Source organism: Lissotriton helveticus, chromosome 4_1 (genome assembly GCF_964261635.1).
Source record: "Lissotriton helveticus chromosome 4_1, aLisHel1.1, whole genome shotgun sequence".
In the NCBI taxonomy this organism is placed as follows: Eukaryota; Metazoa; Chordata; class Amphibia; order Caudata; family Salamandridae; genus Lissotriton; species Lissotriton helveticus.
Genome location: NC_136063.1, coordinates 11,740,793 through 11,763,196, shown reverse-complemented (window position 1 = coordinate 11,763,196; position 22,404 = coordinate 11,740,793).

Below are 22,404 nucleotides of genomic sequence, written 5' to 3'. Positions count from 1 at the left end.
GAACGCCGCACTTAGGTCCAATAACACAAGTGCGACCGTCTGGCCTTGGTCAAGAAGTTTTCTGATGTGTTCAGTGACACCTAACAGGGCGGTTTCAGTCGAGAAACCAGCCCTGAAGCCAGATTGCGAAGGATGGAGTAGGGAATTTTCTTCTGCAAAAGTGGCTAAGGTAGAGTGTACGTGTCTCTCAAGACATTTAGAAAAAGCTGGAAGCAGAGATATAGGTCTATAATTGGCCAGTATTTCTGGGTTTGCAGTTGGCTTTTTCAAAAGGGGTGTCACCATGGCATGCTTCCATAAGGCTGGGACAGTGGCGAGATCTAGGGATGAGTTTAGGAGATTGGCAATGATTTCCAAAGACTGGTCATCCAGTTTTTTAATAATTTATAATAATATAAGGTGTCTTGTATAATAGATATTAGTTATCCTATGTATGTAATGTATATGTTTTTCTGTAGAAATTATTAGTGGTTTTGTTTTGTTTAGAATCTGTGACTGAATGTATATAGTGATGTGCTCCTCACCCCTGGTTTAGGGGGAAAAATGTTTTGAAAAAAAAAATGAATAAAATTGGTTTAAAAAAAATGAAATCAGGTTTGATTAATTGGTAGAGAGGTTTAACCCTTTCTGCTTAATTTAGAATGTAAGTTCTTCCAAAAATCAGGAAATCTAGAATCCACTGTAAGTTTTTCAGCATTTTTGGAGGTTGGAGTAGCGCACACTTTTCTAGAAAGTTGGCTGCTAGGCTTTTGCCTTCACTTGATAAGTCATATCCCAGAAATAGGGCGTTGAGGTGGACAATTCTCGATTTCTTAAAATTGAATTTATACCCTTTAGAGACAAAGCCAAGTATGATGTAGTTCACCCTGTTCAAGTGCCTGTCCAAGTCATTGTCTATAATATAGATGTCATCTACATATGATAAAGCTTTGTCATCATATGTTTGTAGTAACTCTGTTACCCTGGCTGAAAATAACCCTGGACTATTCGTGATTCCCTGAGGAAGGCGACAGAAGTGACGGTGTGTCCCCATAATTGAGAAAGCAGTCACATACCTACTTTCATATGCAATGTTTTGACAGAAGAAACCGTTAGAAAGGTAAGCATCCTGCACAACGTGGTCAAAACACCGCGGTGCCATTACAACATTATCTTTTACAACGCAAGTCGTTACCACAACTTGCGCTGGAGGGCGCTCTAGACTAAGGAATAGTAGATTTACTATTCCAACACCTTCCCTACTGTACATAGGCTGGAGTTGGAATAGTAAATCTTACCATTCCTAAGTCCAGCACCCTACAGCGCAAGTCGTGGTAACGGCTTGCGTTGTAAAAGATGCGTTGTGATTTACCACAATCATTTTGATCGCGTTGTAACATCATACAACCGTTAGAAATATCTAATGTGGTTTTGTACTTTTTACGCACAATGTTATTCATTAGTGCTGCACCGTGTGCATTTTGTACTGCAAAAGTTTTGCAACAAGAGTTCAAATGTCTATAATCCAATTCTAGACGATATGTATTTTCTGGTTTGGAGACAGGAAACAAAGGATGGTTCATTGACGAGGTGCATGTTTCAATCTCCCCTTGGTATTCAAGTTGATCTAAGATCTTCCTGACCTGTTTTTTAGGTTCTTGCTTTACTGAATACTGCCTTTGCGCAGTTGGTTGAGTTTTCACCAGGATTTTATGGCGAGGAGAATCCTCATCCCATCCTACATGATTTTTGTATAATGCTGGAGCCTTGGCTACTTCCCGTTTCCTGGAATAGGTATATTTTGAATGAATTGGAATATGATTGGAGAAGGCTGGCATAATAATTTTTTCGACATGTGGGCATTCCCTGACAAATTCAGGTGGCCAGTTTTGTTCAGCTAAAAGAATGTCATAACCCTGAGAGAGCTTCTCCCAGAAGACTGCTCTTATTTTTCTTTTTATGTCCCCCTCCATCCAAAGTGTTACTTCATATAACTTGTGCGGGACACTAACCCTGGTATCTGCAGTTTCAACTTGGATGTACTCATTCAACACCACTGTCTCCATATGATCCTTTAAGTTCTTGCAACTTATGGTGACTTCTGCTGCGCTGTCCAACATCGTTTGAGCCCCTTCCCCATTCTTGAGTTGTGTCCTCAAGATCCTCGGCATGTCTGATTTTTAGACCTACTACCTTCTTTTTGGTGAATTGAATTTTCTTATTTTTCTGAACGCGTTGATCGTCTTTGGACTTCACGCATGCTTCCTTGTGTTCTGACCGTCTTCTTCTTTCTGATTTCTGTGAGGAAGTCTGAAAGGTACGAGAGGAACGTGTTTCAATATCTTGATATCTATCAGGTTTTCTCAAATTATCCCTATCCCTGAGGTTATACATCCTTTCAGAGGGCTCCTTTTGAGGAGACTTACCTCTGGATTGAGAACGCTTGTCTTTAGAAGTTTGTTTAGTGTTCTCCCACTTCTTTTTAGGAGGAGTAGGAGGGTTTTTAATAAAGACCTTAAACTGTGCAATTCTATTGAATTTTGTATACTACTAAGTAATTGTTCATCCGACATCTGGAGAAATGACTCAGCAACCCTAACTCAAAATATAATAAAAGACTGTCTTAAATGTGATCATGGCATGTCAATTCCCTGGCTCGCGGATGTCCTAAAAACACTGAGCGATTAGAACAGGAAGATCTTTTCTCCGATCCCAGTAAGATTGAACCTAAAGATAACATTGAGGTCAGACAAGCACTGTATGCACTTTATAGTTCAGATCGAATGGAAAGAGAAGCACTCAAATCAACGGTTGCGATTTATCAGAAAAATGATCTAAGCAGGAGAAACCTTGCACAACACCTCACCTTACCTATGACGAATTGGGAGAGATCACTGCTGTTCCGGCTAAGGACAGGCTCTATTAAATTCTTGCTGGAATTTCCCCTGGGCTATCAGCATACAAAAGATTATAACCCATGCCCATGTGATGGTATTAGTAAACAGAATGATTTGCACTTTCTATTCTTCTGTAAACTTTATTTAAAATATATTAATTGGTTTTTAACTCCATATTTTCGGAAACACAAACCCCTTTCGTTAGGGGAATCTTATTCAATGTTATTGTCCCTGGACACAGATGAATTAATTTTCCGCACTAGCACTTGTTTGAGAACTATAACATGTGTACGCAAAACAATGGAAAGCCCTTGAAAATTGTCTTATGAGAAATGCATCAGTTTTTAATAATCTATGAATTTTATTACTTGTCTTTACTGTGAAAATTTATGTTTTATTGTGGTACTTTTATGAATTTTTTGAAATTCGAATAAAGGTCTTTTGAACTTGAACTTGTTCATCCGACATTAATTCAATGTCTGGGTCAGGTCTGTAGTTGGCTAAAGCTCGCCATGTTGCTCCTGGTCTAACTAGTGTACCGAGCCTGGTAATGTGATTTATATGTTTAGGGCGTCTTTAAACTAGAGCGCATACTCTTGGTATGTTAATGGAATTTCATTATCCTCGAAAAGGAATGTATTCCATTGGTGGTTCATCTTCTTTGTAGGAGTGAAACAATTTAGTTACTGCATTTGCTTCAGGGAAGACTATCCATGGATAGAATACCTCTGTCTGATGATATTTGTGTGCCTCTATCACAAAAACTACCCTACCACCTCTTTGCTGATAGGCCATTTATTATAAGGTTTATAATGATGGCTGTACTTACATTTTCTGGAATGACTATAGCATGATCGTCGGCTTTATTAAAGCCTGTTATGTCAAGAGCTGCAATGAGTGGATCGACCGCAGCTCCACCGTTCTCGGTGTTGTTGCCGTTATTCGACATTTTGGTTGACTGAAAGTTTGCAGGGCAAGTTTCAAGGAAACAAAGATAAGGTGCACTATATTATAGAACATTGTATCCTTCAACGTTGAACAAACTAAAAACTAATGTATAGGATTTTTTGTCCTACTCAGCTAGGGTGGAAATGTTATCCTTTTAACCACTACAGATGTCTATTGGAGTATTTTACGAGAAAATGGGGTCTCTGAGAAAAGCACGACTGAGTTACTTTAGTACCTAGCGTTAAATTAGTGCCTTACCAAACGTTGGGCGCCATGTGGTGTAGTTCCTATATTCCCAATAGGATCTGTGCATTGGAATAATATATCCTATAGTTTTGACGTCGGACTGAGGTCAACTAGGTCTCTATTGAATATACTATACTTAATTGTGTGTGCCAGCTAGCACAGAGGTCACGAGAAACTTTCTCGAATTCACAAGAAGGGATTAGTTTCTGACAACCGCATAAACATGACAACTTTGTTTCCCAAAAATAAGAATATATCTCTCAGAGTCGAGGAAACAATAGATAAGTATTTCATTCAGTCAATCTTGCATGCTATGTTTCTACAGAGTTGCAGAGAAATAGAGAGACGGGCGTTTTAAAAAAAACGGTTTATTAAACAATCTTCTTTCTCATGCAAGAGAAGTGAACTGCTACAATCGTCAGGCAGACTGTAAAGTATAATGCGTACAGCGAGAATAGTATTATAAAATAATACTGTAAGAGCATTGTATAGTTTCTAAGCCATATACAAATACATACATAAATACACAGGCTAAAATACTCAACTGGTGCTTCTAAAATACGCCTACCCCAATGTACCTAACCTAAGTCTAGTACGTGGGAAGAAGTAAGTATTGTGTGTATAGGTTTTAGTTTTCTTTGCCAAGAATATACCAAAGGTTTCTCTAGGTTGTAATCAGCTCCATACCTTGGTTAGAATGAAGGAGGTCTGGTATCTCAGTCTCAGGACTCGATTTCCCAACACCCCGCAAGGGGAGCCGGAAACACTGGAGCTGGATTTTTGGCAGGAGAAGGGCAGATTCCTGATCAGTGCATTAGCTGGAGAGTCGGCTTCCTTCGGCTTCCTTCGGCTCTTGCTGTAGCGAGCTCCGTCGGGCAAGTAGATAGTCACTGCTCCGAACCACCGTAGTTTGCTATAGCAAGTGAAGGTACATATATACCTTGAAGGTGGTTAGGAATGCCATAATTTTGACATAAAGTCAGGCATATGAACGTCATAAAGAACCCCTGGGGAATAGTTGTTCATTGTGAAGTAACTGAGTTTGTGGAGAAACAAATATTCAAGCAAGGGGAAGTTCCCTAACAGCTTAAGCCAGTTTTCCAAAAAATCGTTGTGACGTTTGGTACGGGTGGAAGTAGCCATGCCTGTATTTTGGTAGCATGGGCGATGCCTAAATAAGGGCTTGATTTCTATGCCTATATAAGGGCAATGTGAATTGTACCTATATAAGGGCATGTATCGGGAAAATTCACTCGGAACCTAAAACGCCACACAACAGTATCACTATTTTGTTGGGTGTTAGGCTGTTGTTTTGTGGGGCACATGGTCTGCTGAGATACATGTTACTATGCTTGTTTACTCTAGTGGGGCGCAGAGAGGCAGAGCCAGAGACATCTTACATTATGTTGTCCGGGCACCCGAGCGTCCCTAAGATTATGAGGGACGCTAGCTTTGTAACCCTAGTCTATCTTCTCCCACCTGTATCACCTGTACTTCAGTGTTCTTTGCATAGTGGGCAGGATGAATCTGTCAAGTTTGGGGCACGTAATGGGTCAAATAGATCTGTCACAGCTTTGGTGAGTAGTGGGGCAAATGGATGAGGACATGGATCTGTCACAGTTGCAGTCTTTGCTATGGATGGCTCTTGCTGTGCGGAATGGACCTGAGCTGTTGTGGTAGCTGCGTGAGTTTGCCCCGGTGCAGCTATCTCGTGCCAAGGAAAACATTCACTGTGGCACAATCCTCCATTCCCCTCAGTGTCTCCAGAAGTATATGTGTGTAATGTGGGTGGGGTATTTATTGCTGCTTGGCTGTTTGATGGTTCAAGGCTCGTACTTCTGAGGGTTTCAGTTATTTTGTCATTTAATCGTTCTAACTTACATGACCTACATCGGAGTCAGTGAAGTACATCGTTGGTATCGGGGCTGGGTGATGGTGCTCTATTGAATATGTCTGTATTGGCGTCTTCATTTGGACTATTCTCCAGGCTTTTGCTACTGTCCTTGGGCGTTCTCCAATTGTCGTAGTGGACTGCGCCAAATGTCGGGGACCTGCAGCTCCCTGTCCCTATGCTGTTGTTGGACACTCAAGAACGTTATCAGTTTGTTGTCAGTGTTTGTGCTGAAAAATGGCAACAACTGATCTTCGGGAGCGGGCTCCCGCTCTTGGAGTTGGTGCGCTTTTGCATTAGGGAAGGCATTGGGATTAGGGAGTGATTGGCGAGATGATGCGAGAGAGTAAGTGTCCAAACCTTCGCTTTCTTCCTCAGTTGATAGTGTAGTCATTGAGTGAGTTTCAGCGTAAAATGCACGTCTATCTGTCCTGATACTCCTGGCATTGTGATGCGTACTGTTGGGCTGCTACTGGTGACGGGTGATGCAGGTGGGGGAATGGCTAATACTGGCATTGTGACAGGTATGGCTGGGCTGCTGCTGGTGATGGTGCTGGTGGTGCAGGCGGAGGTGTGCTACATGCAGCAGCGGGTGGAGGGGATCCTGGAAGGGAAGATAAATCATCTGGAAGTTGTTGGTATCCAAAGGATATAATGTGCGCACTACCGATGCTAGGCGTAATTGTGTAGTTGTACCAAGCTCCAGGGTATCAGTCACTGAACTGGAGTGTGGTGAATGTCAAACAGGGTGCATCCCCATTCAAGTGAGGTATGTTCCCCGAGCACTGGTTGTGTTGTCCTTATTGAAAAGGTTTCTTTGATTAATCAAGAGCGTTTTGAAGAAAACACTCTTTGTCCTTGAAATAAAGTTTTATTGGAATTGTTACATCACAATTCTTGTGAGTATGTTTCTTTTTTTAAGTTCAAAATGATTTTATTGAAACAATATGCAAACAGAAGAATTAGACAAATACAATACAAAAGAATAATTCTTATAAGCGTAAATGATGAAATTGCGAACATAAAATGCAATAATCCAAGGAGTAAGAAAGGGGAGAATAAGGGAGGGAAGGGACGGGGTAGGTAACATATCAGAGAATCGTAAAATACAACAAAACAGAGTCACATTTAATTTGGATTATAAAGGCCGATAATAGAAGGGAATGAAATATCAAAATACAAAATAGAACTTGAGGTCATAGCAGTACATAAACCATTAATCATTGCATGACATACGAATCAATAGGAGACCAAAAAGATTGAAATGACTGCGAATTGTGAACAACGCCTTTAAGAGACAACTGTGCTCCTTTTCTAGTAAAGATAATCCACGACCACCAGGCATGAACTGAAAGAGAAGAAGCATCTTTCCAACAAAAAGTAATGGATTTTAAGGCAGCTGTAATGAAGAAATCAAATAACTTTGCTTCTGACTCATTAAGAGGCTGGGAAAGGGCAACTGATTTACATATTAATATGGCATAAGAAATATCATCTTGTACAGGTAAAATTTGTGAAATTACAATCCAAACCTCCGACCAAAATTTCAAAATAACTGGGCATTCATATAACATATGACGAAGTGATCCAGAACTAGAAGTGCAGTGCTAACAAACATCAGATGGTAACAATTTCGCATGGCATAATCGAAATGGGGTCCATAGGGCATTAAATAAAATAAAAGCATTAGTTTGATACAGAGACACTGGAAGCGAACCAGAAATACTGTTAAGCCATATTGAAGACCATGTATCATCTGATAGGGAAATGGACAATTCAGTATTCCAAAAAGAAGATATTGTACCAACATTGGAGCCCTGAAAGGAAGTAAATTTTTTATAAAATACCGAGACAGCTTTGGGGGATGATGTAACAGCTGTAAGGTAAATAAATAGGTCATTAGTGGTGGAAGAAGGAATACCATTGGGAAAAGAGTCCAAAATTGAATTACATAAGGATTGGTATTTTATAAAATCAGAAGCTGGGATATCAAATTTTAACTGTAGTTGCTCAAATGGAATAAAAGCAGTTCCACAAAAGACATCTTTAAGATAAAAAATTCCTTTTGAAATCCATGAGGACCAGAAGTTAATGTTCCTATTTAGTTTAAGTAAAGCACTGTGCCATAAAGACAAGTGGACTGTGGATAGCAAGGGCAATTCAAAATTAGAATCCAAATCATTAATTATTAATCTAGAAGATTTGATTATAGAGGACTTAAGAATAACCTTGGATGCAGAAGACATAGACAGCAAAGAGGGCAAAGAAAAGGGACTAACAATTGAAGATTAAATATCAAGCCAAATTGGAGGTGTGACCATATGAGAGGTTGTGAACCATGAGGAGCTTTGCTTTAAAATAAAAGCTTTATGGTAGAGGTAAAAGTCCGGAATAGCAAAGCGAGCCTGGGATTTAGGGAGTTTTAACTTCTTATAAGCAATACGAGGAACCTTATTAGACCAAAGGAATTTAGATAACAGTTTGTCAATATCTTTATAAAACTTGAGAGGAAACTGAGTGGGAATCATGGCCAATGAATAGAACATTTTTGGTGCAATATTCATTTTTATAGCCTCCATTCGTCCCCACCAGGTGAGGAAAAGGGGAGACCATTTGGACGTTTTGTTCTTAATATATTCAAGTATAAAATCACAATTTAGTTTTAATGTGGCAGGCAACGAGGAGGCAAATAGGATACCTAAGTATTTCAGCTTACTGTTCCGCCAAAGAATACCTGTGTTTGGTAGCATATCCGGGGTACAGTAAGCATTCAAGGGAAAAAATTCTGTTTTACTCACATTTAACTTGTAACCAGAAACCACTGAATATTTTTCAATAATGTCTAGTAGGGAGGGAACAGAAGAAAGTGAATTACTAATGAACAATAAAACATCATCAGCATAGGCCAAAGTTTTAATCATGACATTATTTATCGCAATCCCCTGAATATTATCACAGCATCGGATATAATTAAGAAATGGCTCAATACCAATTAAAAACAATAGTGGAGAAAGGGGACAGCCCTGTCTAGTACCTCTAAAAAGGGAAAATTGAGTGGACATTTGACCATTAATAAACAAACGAGCAGTAGGGGCAAAATAAAGAGCAGAAATCATACGAATAAAATGGGCCCCAAAATTAAAGGACAATAAAGTTTTAAATAAAAACTGCCAATGAATTTTATCAAAAGCTTTTTCTGCGTCCAAAGCCATCACTCCCGCAGGGGAAGTAAGATATGGACTCTGTTCAATAACATGTAAGAGGGATCTAGTATTGTTAGCCGAATACCTATTTTTCATAAAACCAGATTGATCTGGATGAATGATGGAATGAAGAATGGGAGCTAATCTGTTGGCAAGTATTTTGGCATATAGCTTACAATCCTGGTTTATTAAGGAAATAGGACGATAATTAGCAACCAGGGTAGGATCCTTGTCAGGCTTGGGCAGAACAATGATTAGAGCATCTGTAGAGGAACCTGAAATAGTGCCAGAGGAACCAAAATGGGAAAAAAGTGAACTTAAATAAGGTAAAAGGTAAGACTGAAATTCTTTATAAAATTCAGCAGGGATACCATCTGGGCCTGGGGATTTATTTTTGGGAAGTGATTTGATAGCAAGTAGGATTTCATCACAAGTTATCGGAGAATCTAAACTTAATCTATCTGAAGGAGAGACTTGAGGTAAATTGCACTGATTTAAAAAGGAATCAATTAAAGAGTCATCACAGGGTACTGGTTTACTATATAAATGAGAGTAAAAATCTAAAAATTCTTGTACAATTTCATTATGGGAAATAGCAACTCGACCATTAGGACCACATATCGATGTTATTTGAGTTTTATCCCTCTTAATACGTAAATAGTTCGCAAGAAGTTTTCCAGATCTATTGGTATTAAAGCGAAATTTAGCATTAGAATTTGTAAGTTGGATTCCAGCTCTCGTACTAAGTATAGCATTAAATTCATAGCGAAGCTTCTGCAGTTTAGATTTGTATTGAAGGTCATTAGAAGAAATAAATAAACGTTCATATTTAGTAATTTGTTTTTCCAAATGAGTAACATTAGAGTTAAATTGTTTATTTTCATGTGCCATAATAGAAATAGTGGCACCCCTAATGTAGGCCTTAAAAGCATCCCACCTATTCACAATAGAGGTTGAGCCTTCCGGGTTGAATACAAAATAATCTTGAATAGTTTGTAATAGTTTATCATTATGTTTATCATTAAGAACTATATTTGTATTCATACGCCACCTATGTTGCTTAGTAAAAGTAGAGGAAATATTTAACACAAAGGAAATCAATGCATGGTCCGAAATATCAATATTACCTATAACAGGGTTGGTGGCTGCTTGAAGTAAAGAGGGTGAAAGCAAAAAATAGTCAATCCTTGGATGAGAATTATGGGGATTAGAGAAAAAAGAAAACCATTTCTCCGTTGGAAAGTGTAACCTCCAAATATCAGCCAATTTGGTTGTGTGAAGGAAAGATTTAAAGGCATGAAACACTTTAGGAGGACGGAATTTTGTAGAGGAAAGCCTATCTAGTAACGGATCAATAATAACATTAAAATCCCCCCCAACAATCAAAGGAACCTGTCCCAACTTCAGTACCTCAGAGGTTAAAGCAACCCAGAAAGAAGGGTCGTCAGCCGTAGGACCATAAACATTAAGCAAACAGAAGACTGAGTCATGAATTTTAACCTTAACCACTATAAATCTTCCTTCTGAGTCTGTAAACTTACTAAGAATCTGACAATGTAACCTTTTTGCAAAAAGAATTGCAACCCCATTTTTTCTACCGAATGCAGGAGAGGAAACAATATTATCCACCCACTTTTTTTTCATATATTGCAAAATTGTATCATCAACATGCGTTTCTTGAATAAAACAAATGTCAGCTTTACGCACACCCAGGTAATCTAAGATCTTAGTGCGTTTTCCCGGATGTCTTAAACCCTTAACATTTAGAGAAACAATTTTAACATTATGAATATTAGCCATTATACATTAGGAGGAAAATACCAAAGAATGACACAGAAAAGGAGGAAAGGAGAAACAGCCATGGAAAAAGAGCGACTCTATGCAGAGAGTGAGAAAAGGAAAGACACAATAGGAAGAAAGCATAAAAGGAAAGGAGAGAAAAGAAACGACAAACATACAACATAGATATAGAGTGCGAAACGAACACACGCCTTACAAGCATGACCGGAACCGCTGGAGCCCAATATAAAGAAATGTCATGAATGTGTCAGAAGAAAGCTCAAGAAAAAGAAAAAAAAAATCTAAATCAAGCAGCAGAGTCATCCGTATCCATTGAAGGTTGAGACTGTTGGGTCAAAAAATGTCGCAAATCTTCTGGGCGCTGAAATGACTTTGAGAAGTTGTCCTTCCATATTCTCATCGTGGAAGGGTCGAAGAGGCCATATTTGTAGCCAAGGCTGCGCAATTGAGGGCGAAGAGCAGAAAAATCTTTGCGAATCAAGACTGTTTCTTTGGCGAAATCCTGATGAATAAATATTTTGTGCCCATTTACCATCAAAGAAGGAATCTCTCTAGCAGCCTTCCTAATAAGAACCAAATGATGATGTCGAAGGACCTTAAAAATCATTTGTCGTGGTTTGGAGTTGCGAGGATTCCTATGCGAGGGAATTCTATGAGCCTTATCAATTTCAAATGATTCAGTGATTTTTAATTGCAGAAGACCTGGCAATAAATTCTCTAGATATAGTCTACAGTTATTCCCCTCAACCTCTTCCGGTAAATTAAAAATGCGAAGATTATATTGCCTATTACGATTTTCCAAGTCCAACAAGGATGAACATAAAGGCGATATTTTGGTCATAAGAGGGGTAAATGAGTCAATTTTGGCTTTATTATCTTGTATTTTGATGGAGTTATCCGAAATTTTCCTTGACAGGCTGGCCATTTCTCTACGCAAATTTTTTACCTCAGACGCAATAGTGTCTGTGTTGACACGAAGTGCTTGAATTTCCTCCAATATTAAAGACAAAGAAGGTTCAGAAGACTCAACTGCTTTAGACTTGGCAGGAGGAGGGGAAACTTGTTGCTGCCTCCTTTTATTATTAATATTACTTTTAGTTTCCATTTTGCAAGAAAAGATGGAAAAATCGCCAATAAATAAGCAAAATAAAGCAAAAGCAATAAATTGCTGTGGCAATATAGGAAAAAGTACTGGTGCAGCAGCTATAATGGGCTGGGGGAGTAGCTAGGCCAAAGCCAGGCCCTTTCCTGGATGAACACTCCGCCCCCTGTGACAGAAGCCTGGCTGTATTTTACTTCAGAATGAGGAGCTGGAACCAGGCGATAAAAGAAACCGCTTCTGCTGTGTCAAAACGGCCAGAAAACGCTCCACAGCGAAGGTAGGTGACCAGGAGTACTAGCGACCTCTTTAAATCATGTTGCTGACACAAACATCGTCGTAAAAGCCTAAAAACGGGCCGTTTTCGCGCGGAGATTCTCACGCGGCGGCCATCTTGAATCGCGCCCCCTGTGAGTATGTTTCAATCTTCATACACTTCAACTCCCAGAATGCAGTATGATTGATTAAGAGCGTTTAGTGATCCCAATGCATTTCGGCATGATTGCCTTCATCTGGGGATGTTCTGTAATGATAACATATGATTCTTCTATAACTATTCGGCATATATACATGAGGGAAGTTATAGAGAAGGGCTATGTACCTTTACGCACTGATTGTGAAACATTGTTTATTAGCATGAGGAGGTGATCTAAATAAGATAATAAGCGTTTCCATTATGCTAGGTGCCGACATAGTGAACGAGGCTGTGTATGACTTATGCGATAGTGGTGTCGACAAAATATACAAGCTGTGTTGTGATAAATTAGTTTTAAACACAAAAGTGATTAAGACGCGTGGTACTAACACAAGTCACATACACAGTGTTAAGACGTACCGGTTAAAAAGGTGCAAACATAGTGATACGCACTTATGGTGCAAACGCTATTATTCATAATATGTGCAACATTTAAGTTTGGTGACAATACAAATGAGGCGTAGAGGAGGTGCAACATTATTTTTTTTTTTTTGAAAACCTTTATTTGCATTAATAAGATATACAGTCGTGGGCCCACAACCAAATTGGCCGGCTACAATTTAAAAAGCGATCAGAAGTAGTAGTAATCAACACAAGACCAATCGGCAGGCAAGCGAACATATTTAAAACATTGTAAAGAAAAGGACACGCAACTTTAACGGCCCAGTCTCAGGAGCAATGAAGGTTCATTTTATAATAAGGGGACAAAGCTCATGGCAGGTTCGTGTAGAAAACGGGAAGCCCAATGTACAGAAATACACCCTCGCCAGAATGAGAAGATGGGGGGGGGAGGAAGTGAAGACACAAGGTCATCGCAATACAAAATAAATGCAGAATATACGAAAAGCATACAAGTATTATCAACATCTCGTGTCTCCCACCCCATGATACGCTAACAAACGCTAAGGGAGCGGATAAATTAGACTAACTCAACCAACCCGCCATACGAGCCCGGGGAAAAAAGGGGGGGGTGGGAAGGGGGGGGGGAGAGAAGGGGAGGGGGAAGAGGGGGGAAATTAGGGGGGACACTGAGGGAAAGAATCCAATAAGGACAAGAACGGGAAGAAGGGAGGAAAAAGGAATGGGAAAAAGAAAACAATAGGAGAAACACTGCGTGCAAGAAAGGCGCCACTCCGGGCCACGCGACCCGCGGCTAATAACACAGAAGAAATAAAAGGCTGGCGAGAAGAAGGGTATGGAGTCGCAACGGAAAACATCAGAACTGATAAAAGTGGCATAGCATCAGACTCCAACCCACTCATGCCAGAGAAGCGAGGACAGAGGCGGCACCCCTATAAAGGGATAGAAAAGGGCCATAGAACCAAGAAATTAAACTTCTGAAAGACCCCACCCACCCGTCCCACCCCGCACCCCTGCAGAAGGCTACGGCCTACCCTCCCAACAGCGTGCCTGTCGCCCTAATCCGAAACCCGAAATATAGTAGAAAAAGAGAGAAGAATAAAAAGACAAAAAAGAGGAGAAAGGAAGGAACATGAAACAAAATAATATGGGAGGGAGGAGCCAGAGGATACAGACAAACTCACTCGGCTGCGGCCCTTCCCCGACCATCAGATGAATAACTACCCGATCAACATTACATCTTCACATAGATCAATAATCCGCAGGGGGGGGGGAGAGGGGGAATTTCGTGGTGTAAAGTCTCACAATGTCGAGAGTACCTGTGATAATACAACGGACAGGCAAACCAGCGATCTATCAATATTGTGCTACTCACCCCCAGCCCTTCTTAACCACGAAACCAACCCAGTAAAGGACAACATGGTGCAGACCATCCAATACAGAGCAATCATAATAGTGACTAGGATTACGGCAGTAACGCAGAGTTGGGAGAGTTGCCAAGTCAATGGGATACAAAAATTCAAGAAAATAAGTCAATTGTAGCAGCAACAACAGGATAGGCAAAAATAAGCAGGTGTTCAGTCTCGCAATTCGACAGTGTAAAGGCACCCCCCCAGGATATAGACATGAGTCTATCGAAGCGAAAGCAAACAGCAGTTCGCCACAGTTCCCAATTACCCGGGAAGGAGCAGGTCTCCACATCGTGTGCAAGTCATCGAAGTCCGGGTGGTGAAAAATTGGAGGTTCAAAAGCCACCGGTCCATCAAGCGACCGAAGTACAGCGGCATCGACCCTCGGCGCAGCCAGAGGGGGCAGAACAATGGAGGCAGCAGGCCGACAGAGGTGCATGAAGGAGCGTCGACCCAAAATGGCGGCGGGCCGGATGGAGTCGGTAGAGGCATCGGGAGCCAGGACAGCGTATGAGGACAGCAAGGCATCCAGGACATCTCGGAGCGTGGGTTCACGAGCACACGCCCAGGCCCCTGTGCGATCTGGCCAGCAAAGTTCTGCGGTGCAAGGCGGAGCATCCCCCACGGTGCCGGTAGCCATCTTGTGAGTTTTGCCGCCCCGCACTCCACCGTGGGCCTCCAAACGGTTCCCAAATGTAGGACTTTACAAGACTCCGGGGGTTCCCAGCAACGGCCTCACTGGCACAGAAAGGGTAGACGCTCGATGGGGGGGGCCCGCAGGAATAGCGGCGGGCCCCACAAACGAAAGCCAAACGCGGGGTCCAGGGCCGCCGGGCAGAACAAAGGCGAAGGGGCCCCCTCCACACAGTCAGCCCCGGCACGTCTCACCCCCCTCCAGCCGCACGGTCCGCAAATCGGGCCGATCCAGGAACTCCGGGGCATACGCACAACGGCTCCCACCAGTGGCTCTCTCTCTCGGCCGGGGCCGGCAGTCTCAGCACCGCCGGTCGGATGCCACAGGCGAGGTCCCGGTCTCAAGCACCCGGAGGCCCCAACCTTCTCGCGGACAGAACTGCGGACCCACAGCACGCAGGAGCCTCTGGACCAGACGGTGAGTAGGAGTAGATCATCAAGTTTCAATAGCTGTAAAGAAGTATCGTCGCGGTACAGGATAAAGTACAGGATATTCGAGGTTGGCCGGAGGGCCGACGGAGCCGAGCTAAAAGGCGACCATCGCGCTCTCAGGCTAGGCTCCTCCCCCAGGTGCAACATTATTGATCGGTGCTTACCCAGTGTAAAAAGCGAAGAGACGCGGGCGTCTTCCTGTGTATTTCGAATAGGTATGGGCGAAATTTGCGAATTTGCGTTTCGCGAATTCGCGCGAAAAGGAATACGCAATCCGCAAAATCTGCGAATTCGTGCGAATTTGCGGATTTTTGTTTTTTGCGCATTCGCGGGTTTCTTTGCGTGTTCGCGGGGCTTTATGCGTGTTCGCGGGTCGCTTGCATGGCGAAGTTACCCATGCAGTCGTGTATGGGTACAGCACCCTCTGGTTCACCACTGCCACCCTCTGGTTCACCACTGCCACCCTCTGGTTCACCCCTGCCACCCTCTGCTTCACCCCTGCCACCCTCTGGTTCACCACTACCACCCTCTGGTTCACCACTGCCACCTTCTGGTTCAGCACTGCCACTCTCTGGATCAACCCTACCACCCTCTGGTTCAACACTGTCACCCTCTGGTTCACCACTGCCACCCTCTGGTTCACCACTGCCACCCTCTGGTTCATCACAGCACCTCTGGTTCACCACTGCCACCCTCTGGTTAACCACTGTCACCCTAAGGTTCAGCACTGCCACCCTCTGTTTCACCACTGCCACCCTCTGGTTCACCCCTGCCACCCTCTGGTTCACCACTGCCACCCTCTGGTTCATCACAGCACCCTCTGGTTCACCACTGTCACCCTCTGGTTCACCACTGCCACCCTCTGGTTCACGACTGCCACCCTCTGGTTCATCACAGCACCTCTGGTTCACCACTGCCACCATCTGGTTAACCACTGTTGCCCTCTGGTTCAGCACTGCCACCCTCTGGTTTACCACTGCCATTCTCTGGTTCACCACTGCCACACTCTGGTTCACCCATGCCACTCTCTGGTTCCCCACTGCCACCCTCTGGTTCACCCCTGCCACCCTCTGGTTCACCCCTGCCACCCTCTAGTTCACCACTGCCACCCTCTGGTTCAGCACTGCCACCCTCTGGTTCACCACTGCCACCCTCTGATTCACCCCTGCCACCCTCTGGTTCACCCCTGCCACCCTCTGGTTCACCACTGCCACCCTCTGGTTCAGCACTGCCACTCTCTGGTTCACCCCTGCCACCTTCTGGTTCAGCACTGTCACCCTCTGGTTCACCACTGCCACCCTCTGGTTCACGGCTGCCACCCTCTGGTTCATCACATCACCTCTGGTTCACCACTGCCACCCTCTGGTTAACCACTGTCACCCTCTGGTTCAGCACTGCCACCCTCTGGTTCACCGCTGCCACCCTCTGATTCACCCCTGCCATCCTCTGGTTCACCACAGCCACCCTCTGGTTCACCCCTGCCACCCTCTGGTTCAGCACTGCCACCCTCTGGTTCAGCATTGCCACCCTCTGGTTTACCCCTGCCACCCTCTGGCTCATCACTGCCACCCTCTGGTTCATCACTGACACCCTCTGGTTCACCACTGCCACCCTCTACCGAGACCTTTTGTGATGCAGCGGCAGCACAAAAGATGCGCCATGGTGCTGGGTATTAACAACGTGACGCATCTCTCTGTGAGATGTGTCACGTTGTAAAGCCCTGCGCCATCAGGAGGCGTTCCGACTCAGCCTCCTAAAAGTGGCTGAGTGAAATCTACAAGATTTCACTCAGTCACTTTTAGGCCAATGCTGCGTCAAAACCCTTCGCCTGCTTGAAGCAGGCGCAAGGCTTGATGCAGCATTGGGGAGATAGGGCACCCCAGAGCATTGCTGGAGCTGCGTCGCAAGCGCGACGCAGCTCCAGCAATGCGCTGGTTTTACGGCACAGATGCGTGACGCATCTGTGCCGTTTTTCCCACATGGTGCGCCGCATTGTAAATGCGGCGCACCATGGGTAGCGGAGCTGCGGCGCACAATAACTGGCGCATCCCTGGGGATGCGCCAGTTATTGTAAATCTGCCCATATAGATTTAGCCAACGAGGGAGCAATTACTGATTAGACAGTAGAAAGTACTCCAGTTGAGTAGAGGTATTGCACAAAAAGGTGGCATCTTCGTGGACAAACATGCAGGGCGGGATTCATTCTGCCCCCTGTTAGACTCGTTTTTTTGTGCCCTTCTGCCCTCTGTTATTCCCTTGTTTTTGTACCCTTCTGCCCTCTGTTAGACTCGTTTTTTGTGCCCTTCTGCCCTCTGTTAGACTCGTTTTTGTGCCTTTCTGCCCCATTAGACTTGTTTTTTGTGCCCTTCTGCCCTCTGTTAGACTCGTTTTTCCCTTGTTTTTCTGCCCTTCTGTCCTCTGTTAGACTGTTTTTTGTGCCCTTCTGCCCTCTGTTAGACTCGTTTTTCCCTTGTTTTTCTGCCATTCTGCCATTTGTTAGACTGCTTTTTGTGCCTTTCTGCCCTCTGCATCACCACATCATCACTCAGCGCTACCCCAGCATCACTCAGCTCCACCACATTATCACTCAGCACCACCACAGCACCACTCAGCACCACCACAGCATCACTCAGCACCACCACAGCATCATTCAGCACCACCAGAGCACCACTCAGCACCACCACAGCATCACTCAGCACCACCACATCATCACTCAGCACCACCACAGCATCACTCAGCACCACCACAGCATCACTCAGCACCCCCACAGCATCACTCAGCACCGCCACAGCACCACTCAGCACCACCACAGCATCACTCAGCACCACCACAGCACCACTCAGCACCACCCCAGCACCACTCAGCTCTACCACAGCATCACTCAGCGCCACCACAGCATCACTCAGCACCACCACAGCATCACTCAGCGCCACCACATTATCACTCAGCACCACCACAGCACCACTCAGCACCACCACAGCATCACTCAGCACCACCACAGCATCACCCAGCACCACCACAGCACCAATCAGCACCACCACAGCACCACTCAGTGCCACCACATCATCACTCAGCACCACCACAGCATCACTCAGCACCACCACATTATCACTCAGCGCCACCACAGAACCGCTCAGCACCGCCACAGCATCACTCAGCACCACCACAGCATCACTCAGCACCACAACAGCACCACTCAGCACCACCCCAGCATCACTCAGCACCATCCCAGTATCACTCAGCACCACCACAGCACCACTCAGCATCACCACAGCACCACTCAGCACCACCACAGCACCACTCGGCACCACCCCAGCATCAATCTGCGTAACCATTCAACAACAACTGGTTCAAATATGTTTTCTCAATGTTTCAAACTTCATTACAAATGTCACAAAAAGATGTTAATCAAATTTCAAATCTTTATTTCGATCAAAAAGATCATAAAAGATATACAATAGCACATCATTTAAAAAAAAATTCAAAACATCAATAATTCATTTGTGTTGAATACATACATTTAAAAGATGTTAAAGCATGAATAACAATATATCAAGGATAAAACATTTCAAGAGTCTACTGCCAACTTTAAGTAGCGAACTCGAGCATGCCACATTGCTGTTAGAAATTTGGCTAGGGCGAACACAGTTGGTGGGGATAAATCTGTTTTTAGAATTCTAAATGCGGGGAGAAATGTTCTGAAGCCCAAGTTTCTAAGGAGGGGGACGAGCCAGAATTGCCAGCTTTTTCGGTAGGCTCGACAGAAAAAGATAACATGTACTTCATTCTCCTTGGTGTGAGCACAAGCAGGACAGTTCTCATTTGGGGGCCGGCCAGACCATGATGAAATCAAAGACATTAGAGGTAATGTTCCATACCTCCATTGCAGAAATAGTTTTCTTGTTAAAACAGGAGATACTTTCAAAATTGTAGAAATCTTTGGTTGTAATGAAACGATGTGTCAGGGAACCCTCTCGTGCACTGTCCAGGACTCTGGAAAGCATTTTATCATAATATACTCTAGAGAGTACTTTCCTTGGGATCCTGGTACTTGTTCGTTCTGGATCGGACCACAATTCTGGTATTCCAATGGTCTCGCATGTTCTCTTGATATATTTTAACCAGGGACCATGGTTGCATTAGGTAGAGATAAATATTCCTGAAGCTCAGCTCGATAGGAGTTGAGATCTTGGCTACTCCAAATGCGACGCCAGAATAATAAGGGTTTGAGCCCTAGTTCCTCCGTGATGGGCCTCAGACCCAGGTCCAATCTAAGTGGCAGGAGTGGGGTGCTTGGCGGAAGGGCGGTCAACTGCCTTAGAAATTTGTTTTCTGTGGTTTGCAAATTGGAGGATGAGGTGTTGCCCCACAACTCTCCCCCATAAGTTACTCCCCCCGCGCCGGAGCTTTGTATATTTGAATGGCAGGGGTCAGGGGGCAATAGGTTGACTTAGTCGCGATTCTCATAATGCCACCTGCCTTCTGGGCCAGCTTCATATTCGCTTTGGTCTGATGAGCCCCCCACGTGAGGTTTTGGTTTAGAGTAATCCCCAAATACTCTATTGTAAGAACCCTTTCCAGTCGTACTGTGCCAAGCAAAGGATTTGGGCATTTCGGGGACTTGGGATTTAAGATCATGAATTTAGTTTTTTGTGGGTTGATTTCAAGACCCCTTTCTGTGCAGAACTCTAGAAAGCCATCAAGCACCCCCTGTATGCCCATAGGGGTTTTGGACAGCAGCAGGGTGTCATCCACAAACATAATTGCGGGCACCCTGCTGCCAGTCAGTTTTGGGGCATCGGTATTGGCGATCCCGGTCAGGTGTGCGATTACACCATTCACAAAGAGGCAAAACAGGGTCAGTGCGAGCACGCAGCCCAGCCTCACCTCTCTGCAAACGGGGAATCTTTTGGTTAGTTTACCATTTCTCCCACACCTGACCCTTGCATAGTTGTTATGGTGTAATTTTATCAGAATTGCAAGGATGTCTTTTGGGATGCCTAACTCTGCCATTACCTCCCACAGTTTTGATCTTGGCACTAAATCGAAGGCGGCACGTAAATCCACAAAGACCGTTAGAACGTGCCGCCCTCGATAAGTGCTGTCCTCCAGTACATAAGGTTCAGTCTAAGGACTTGGTCGATTGTGGAGACCCCCCTCCTAAATCCTGCCTGGTATGGACTAAGGGTGTCCGTCTCCTCCAACCAATTCTGCAGCCGATCCAACATTAGCCTACCGAAAAGTTTCTGTGAAACATCAATAAGGCTTATCGGACGATAGTTGGCAGGGAGCAGAGGGGATCCCTTTTTAAATATTGGGACCACCTCTGCGCCCAGCCAAGTATCGGGGACCTCCATACCCTTGAGAACCGCGTTAAATATCAACAGGAGGTACGGGGCCCATATCCCTGGTTCCTGCTTAAAAAGATCTCCTGGGACCCTGTCCAGCCCTGGGGCTTTCCCTCCTGCCAACCCCGCAATCGCAGCATGGACTTCTTTTTCTGTGAAGGGTTCGCCCTCCTGGTCACTCAAAGTGGTGGAATGGGGGGTGCTCTGGGACGCATCCTCCATTGCATATAGGGATTGATAATGCTCCTGCCATATGCCAGGGGCTATGTTGGGTTCAATTGCTGGGGGGAGATCTTCTGATCCATGGGCCCGTCTTTTGGCTTGTATCAACTCCCGACATCCCCGTGCTTTAATTGCGAGTAGGAGCTCTCGCTTTGAATCCCGGCATGTGGCATTATACCAGGACTTTTTGTATGTCTCCTTGGTTTTGCCTGCTCCTTTAAGGAATAGGTCTAACTCCAGGGTATTTATTAGTTCTTCGTGGATTTGCCACAATTGTTCTCTGTTTTCCACCTTATCTAATTCATTTGCATGAGTAAATGCATTTTCAAGCACTGGGGTGATTCTAGTATAGAGCCTAGAAAGCTTAACGTCGCTTGAGGCCAATTTCGCCCACCTCACTCTCCTCCTGTTATTCTCCAGGAGTAATCCTGTGGTTACATTCTCTTTGTCCAGTCCCGTGTCCTCGATGCCTGGCATGACATATTCGAGTTCGAGGGCATTATGGTCACTGTCCTCTCTATCCAATAGCCTAAAGTCAATAATACGTGACCAACATGACAATTGGACTAGGACGTAATCAAGTCTGGATTCGCTCCCTAGTTTATTAAAAGTGTGGTTACTTGGGTTGTCTGATTTTGTACGCCCATTACATGCTCTTATACCGTGGTTGAGGGTCAGTGCAGTTATCTGCAGAGCGAGGGGAGTCCAGGCTCTTGGTAGGGGTGCCACCGTAGCTGGTATCAGCCATCTTGAGTCCTCCTCTTGAGAGGGTCCATCGAGCAGGCCAGGCAGTGGCTCAAAATGTGAGTTGAAATCCCCTGCGACCACGTGGGGAGGTCCCTTGGGATTTCGCTCAAGAAGGCCGAAAGTTCTTCAATGGTATTCGATTCACACGATATGGGAACCGGTCTCGAATAAACATTTATAACCATCAGCTTTGCGTGGTTAGGCCATTCTAACAGGACAGGTAGTATATCCTCAGAATCAACAGCTGAGCACCTAGCCTTGCAGCCCAAATGGGATGCAATCATGGTTATCAGCCCTCCTGACGGACGTCCCCTTCCCCCCCATTTGGCTTTTTTTGAAAACACTGCAAACCCCGGGCATATATACTCCTCTCTTGCCCAGGTTTCTTGGAAGAGGCAGATACTTTTTGAGCTAATGAACGTCAGCCACTCCGGGCATTCCATTTTGTTACCAAGGCCAGCTATGTTCCATGAAATCATGTTAAGTGCGGAAGGTCTTAAGGATGGTAACTCAATACTGGAGGGGTTGTACTCCGTGATGGCAGGATTTGAGCTTACAATTATGTTTTGTGACAGTTCTCCCATTGTAGCCACTATATTGCTAACATTGCCCTCTTGCTCTGCTGTGGGGTTTCCGAGGTCTTGGGCCAGGGTAT